This window comes from Atractosteus spatula, chromosome 3 (assembly GCF_055471065.1).
Source record: "Atractosteus spatula isolate fAtrSpa1 chromosome 3, fAtrSpa1.hap1, whole genome shotgun sequence".
Classification (NCBI taxonomy): Eukaryota; Metazoa; Chordata; class Actinopteri; order Semionotiformes; family Lepisosteidae; genus Atractosteus; species Atractosteus spatula.
This window is the reverse complement of record NC_142708.1, coordinates 6,289,318-6,295,317: the sequence shown is the minus strand read 5'-3', so window position 1 is coordinate 6,295,317 and position 6,000 is coordinate 6,289,318. Positions and strand designations below refer to the sequence as shown.

At 42.0% G+C, this 6,000-nt stretch overlaps 1 protein-coding gene across 3 annotated transcripts in view; it reads left to right on the top strand.

Moving 5' to 3' along the window:
- Nucleotides 1-2,441: 2,441 nt before the first annotated feature.
- The window catches only part of zfyve16 (zinc finger, FYVE domain containing 16), a 33,517-nt gene continuing 29,958 nt past the window's right edge, over nt 2,442-6,000 (top strand). For 2 of the 3 annotated variants that reach the window (XM_088911455.1, XM_088911458.1), the window contains exon 1: nt 2,442-2,646. The gene's annotated coding sequence lies outside the window, so the exon portion shown is untranslated. The other variant, XM_088911457.1, reaches the window with a different exon arrangement.

Here is a 6,000-nt window from a genome sequence, read left to right as displayed (position 1 = left end):
TGGCTTTCTGCTGTGACGTTTTCGACGCAGAGGAAAAGTGCAATCATCCTCCAAACTGACACTAATCTCTGTGATTTGCTCTGGCTGGCATCAAAGTGAGATTGAAAAGATCTGTAGAACACTGGGGAGCCAATTAATCAGATTCTTTACTTATTTTTTTTTAAGTTGCAAGACTTTGTAACACATCTGGCTGTCCTGGGATGAATGTTGAAAGCTGGGATGTCTGTTGGATGTGTTGACTAAATTTTTTGCCCTCCTTATTTTATTTCGTTTTGAAACATTGGAGGAACAGGAGGCAAGGACTCTGCTGGGGACTGGTGGTGTTAGCGACACTTGTCTGATGCTCTTTGACCTATATCTCAGCACAAAGTTTTAGTGTCTTTGAAAAGCCACTCCGAGGAAGGACGCCCCCAGAGTTACACATGATCTTCAGCTTGCTTGGGTATTCAGGACGATAGATGGCAGGACATGAAGTGGAAATAAAGAAACTGAGAGCTGTGCATTGAAGTCTGTGTTGTGCTGCACTCAGTGTGCAGGAAAATGACCAGTATTGATGGACTGAATGACCAGTACATGTCTCCAGCTTTTCTCGTGTTCTTATGATGCATTGGAAAAAGAAGATCTTCCTAGAGTTGGGCAGTCACTGAGAGCTCTGGCCATAACTGACTTTTTAAAGTATTAATTATTACTGGGCTGCTGAGCGAAAAGGCTGCTCTCATCGTGGGATTGGGACTGTGTTATCGTCTGACTTACCTAGTTAAAGAAATGGTTAGGTTAAAACAAAACTGTTCATGTGTGTGCTCTACAACGGACTGGTGTCCTGTTCGTCTCGGGTATAGACACTGCTCTAGGGATAGTTTCCAGGCTGTCGTAAATAAACCATCAGCTGTAAATGGCTTTCTGGTAACTGAAGGCTGAATACGGGGACGTTCCGGTTCAAAGGGACTAGTCTGCCCCCTGGTGGCCTCTATTGTTATTACAGCGTTTTAATCCCTTACCCATAATAGTTCCGTCATTGAAAAAATAAACAGAATCCTTTTCAAGTTTGCACAAAAAGACAAAAAGTCGCTAGCTTATTTACAACACAAGCAAATAAAAAAAGTCAGTGTGGTCGCAGAGGATTTCATTGTTCACTCTGGGAAATTAAAAGTTCTACGCGCCACGTTTGTCAAAATACAAAGTCTTGTGGCTTTCATCCCCAGATGGGTATCCATGATGGGTCCAAGCAGAATCGTATAGGCACTTCTCTGATAGGTTATCATTCCACAGAGAAGAGCCAGGCCTGGTGCCAGTGGAGTGACTGAGAAGCCTCCCAGTGAAATAAATAAGGCTGACAATCGCTGAAACTCACCCCAAACTTGTTAGTTTGTGTGTGTGATATGTATCTGGATGTGTGTTACAAAATGTATTAAGGATGCTCTAACACTGTGTTCCAATTACAGTCACCAGCGTGCTTCTGTGAGATCGCCACAGGAACTCAGTGCTGCCCCCTCTGCCCCAATACCGCCAGCCTTTCTGATAAAATGTCTGGATTTACCAAGCTGATAACTAAAAATAGTGTCAGCAACATTGTAGAATACCATACATTGCTGAAGGCTGGACCAGTGACAAATACATCTGTTGCAATTTAAAAAGCGGTCTTTGCAAAAACAACAAGTTAAATCTAATGACACAGGAACACAAGACAGTTACAATCAAGCTAGCCTGTCTGGCCATTTTCATAGTAGCTAATTGCTCCAACGATCTTATCCAGCCGTTTCTTGGAAGAAATCCGAGTAATGGTTTTAGCAACATGGCTGGATAGTCCTCCTGCAAGCCTTAAGGTAAAGAAGCGCCTGCCTCTTGTTTTCACATTTTAAAGCAATTCCGCATAGGTTCCACTGGTGCTTTCTCAGAGAAAACGCCTTATAATCGTTAAACACGTTCCCATAGTTTCGACCTGCGCTTTATGCAAGAGCCCCCTACATACTACGCACGTCTGAGGGTGCATCTAACAAAAAAACAACAACAACTTTCTGGAATGAATTTTTTAAAAGACTGCTAATTATTGTCCCAGTCTGCAGTGCGGTCTGGCATGTTTATACACACACTGCCTTGTGTGAGATCAGCATTTCGGTGCTTTCTCTTACAGCCGTGTGAAGGTCAAAATGCGAGTTACATCTGAAGAGAGTCTGAAATGCAGGGACTCTAATGCAGCAACATATAATGTAAAGGAACGAGTAATAGGTTTATTCCATGCTGAAAAAAAGAAGAGAACACAACGTTTCGGCCGTGGAGCCTTCTTCACACCTGAAGAAGGCTCCACGGCCGAAACGTTGTGTTCTCTTTCTTCTTTTTTTCAGCATGGAATAAACCTATTACTTGTTCCTTTGCAGCCTACGCATGCTGACGCAGCTCCCCACCTGAACATATAATGTAGGCGATGTTCCTGTAGCATTAGTGAGTCTCCGTCGCTTTAAGTACGGCGTGACTGGGCGACCCCGGAGGTCAAACCTCCACATCCAAGATGGCCGCCCGTGAGAAGCCTTTTAAACAAAACTGAAGAGGGAAATAAATCACAAATCGGATCGATAAGCCTGGAACTGGGAGCGAAAAACGGAGTCCGGCCGCGGGAGGGAGAAAAGCAGCGCGATGAGGCGGTTTTCGGTAACCGACATTTCTGTTTGTAGAAGTAAATCGGACGAGTGCAGAAGTAACAAGTCAGTAGTGTTTTTCACGGGGTGACGGCGAAAGAGGAGGGGATTGTGGGGGGGTAGGGGGTATTTACATTTATACTTTTGTCCCTTCATTTATTTTACAGCTGTATTTTTTTATTTTATTTGTTGTTGTTGTTGTTGTTTTGCTGTTTCTTCGCGCTTCTGGTTATTCGGAATTGAGAAGCTCCAGGCCGCGTCTGCGAGTTTGCTTTCAATCTGAAAAGCCTACACGTGTAATAGTAATATATATATATACACGACCCGGGATTTGTCGCTAAACTCCCGGCAGCGATTCGTAGGGACAGGAAACGTTTTACACAGGAGAGAAGGAGTCGGGAGAGGTTCTCGTTTTGTCTCTTGGGGTCTTGTTGTTTTTTTTTTTTCTCTCGTGTGGACGATCTCCATGATGAAATCCCTCGTCCGCGGCTCCTTCGCGTTAAGGTCCGGGCTGTCGCTCGACACGAAATCCTAACCGGTCGCCGTGGTGTTTCGTTAAAAATGAAGAAAAATATTCACTCACGGTGGATGTGTAGCGGTTTAATCGTGTGGTGTATCTCATGACAAAAAAAAATGACGAGCGTTTCTTTTTTCAGTTTAAATGTACAGCTTGGTTTTTTCTTTAACTGTCCAAGCTGTTCTGGAAAAAAAAAACAGACAAACACATCACCGAGACACGAAAAAGTGTTATATACCGGTTTTAAAAATCTGTGAACAAATGTGATCCCGTGGTGTTTTACTTGTTTTGGTTGGGACGTGGTGAGTCTTCGGAGTTAGGTTGTAGTCCAATGGAAATAGTTCTCCCTGAACAGATTGTTGTAAAACTACGTTTTTGTGGTATGACGTTTCTATATATATTATATAAAAAAAAAAGATTTGTCCCAAAATCAACATTGTAGCGGGACAACTTGTGTGGGTTAGTTTATTTGACCTCCTTGTCACATAAGGTCTCTTGGACCCTAAAATCCCTTTAACTTGCTGAGCTCGGCACGCTTCAGAGCACTCCCGCATACTAAAGGTATAATTATAGAGTCAGTTGTAAAACAAATTAAGATTTTCACGGATTGCAGCCTTTTGAGTTTTTAAATGTTTTTTCCCCACTTGTATTCACATTGACTTATCATTATTAGCGATCATTTCATAGTCGTCACCTTTATTCAGGATGAACGATTTGCGAAGTGATAGATAGATAGATACTTTATTGATCCCGTGAGGGAAATTGCAGAACAAGAAAAAGTTTCTCAGCTTCCTAGTATCCATCATGTTGTGATCGCAAATCTAGCTGCCGGCAAAGGTATGAAGAAAAAACACTAACACACTAGCATTAACTAACTGAAAGAAACAAAAAGACACAGAGCTGCTGTAGCAGGCTGCCACTAACACGGCGCCATCTTGATAATAAAGTGAAGTATCTCGTTAGTATCAAGGGCAACTGTAACTACATTTCCTGATTGCTCAACATTCCTAACCAGTTTTTATTATTAGTACAATAAGGAATTGCTCTTAACTGCTGCAAAAAATATCTGGTTTGACAGATCGGCATACAGTAGGCTGATGGTGCTGCGTGTGCTTGTTAGTCTTGGGGTAAATCCAGTCTTTAATAATAATCCTCACACTTAAATTGCACTTTTCTGGAAACTGCACTCTAAGTGCTTTACAAATAATGGGGACTCCCCTCCACAACAAAGCAACCTTAGCTTTCCCAGGAGCTCTCCCACCCAGGTGCTGACCAGGCTCCCCCTGCTGAGCGTCAGTGTTGCCAGTTGTGAGCTGCAGGGTGATATTGCTGCTGACATTCTTTTTGGGGCTCAGGGTCTGGGAGGTTTTCTGTGTCTCCTTACGTTCTGTACAGCTCTTTCATTTCAGTCCTTCTGGACAGCCTTCAGCTGTTAACCACTTAAAGAGACACAGAAAACCTGCTGTCTGGACAGGACGCTCCCACTCCCAGACTCTGCAGCGACTTTCCAGTCCGGTGAAGGCGGTTTGTCTTATTAATACTGTGTTGCGAAAGAGGTGTGTGTTTGTGACGTCTTTTCGCCTGAAGTACGGTAGTTTGAATCCTCACAATAGTCACGACACAATGATAAAACGAGCCTTTGTGTGGCCTGTTTATGGAAACATTTTAAGTCCGGAAGATACATCCAGTGCTTGTGGGCCACAGGAAGGGTAGGGTGGCGTCTCAAGAGTCTGTAAGATGTTTTGCACAGTTTACAATGGATGACAGTGCAGGACACTACGTGATGGCAGAAGTGGTCATCTTTTTTTTTAACTTGTAGACTTTACAGTTCTGAAAATGGGCATTGTTGGGGGAAATTTAAATCATTAAAACTGTCTGTCAGAACATTTATTGATTGTGTAACTGTTTTTGCCATCAAATCTGAAGCCACTACACGACGACGGCAACCCTGCCTTCGCAGTAGTATTGTAGCTGCAGTGTCTCAAAAGCTCTTGCTACATGAGTCAACATGCAGGCCACATAAGTTGCGTCAATCTTTTGCCTATGATATAATTGCAGGGGGTTTCACCAGTTATGCTGTGACGCAGATTTACAGATCACATTCAATACAAACCGTTCTTAATCTCAGCAACATGCAATTATATTTTGACAGCTGTGTCATATCAGAATCAAAATGCTTATGCACCAGAGATATAGCATTTGTCTTTCTACTGTTTTTCTCTTTGTCTGAGCCCATCTTAATTATTAATAGTTAATTAGCTACTTCATTTGATATTCAAGTTTAAGAGTGATCGGGACCAAAGATTAATCTTTTAACAAGTAATTCGCTACCAAATGAGAGGATATTTAATTGACCTAGTAAAGGTTTATTCCATGTTGAGTAAACCAACTTCATTTGTTTCTTTCAGCTTGAAATAAACCTTTAATTATTCCTTTGCAGCCTACTCATGTTGACACAGCCACCTACTTGAATATTTAATTGACTGCTAACATTCATAACTGTGTTTTTTAGGTGTCCATTCTTATCTGATTATTCTTTGGAGCTGATGGTATCTGGACTTACAAGATACTGCCCAGTACCTGTTATGAATGCACTCTGGTCACATTGCCAGGGAGTTTCTGTGGTATTGACAGTAGATTGTGAGGGGTGTTATACAGGGCAGCTGAAAAGTCATAGAGGCCACCAGCTGGATTGCCTCATTTATAAAGGCCCAAAGGGTGTTCATGTCAGATTGACTTTATTTCATCTGCCAAAATGTTAAGACAAGAATGCAACTAAAAGCTTATTAAGACCTGATACAAAAATATAGATGAACCAATTATATATAAAATGTATTTTATGTCTGGAAA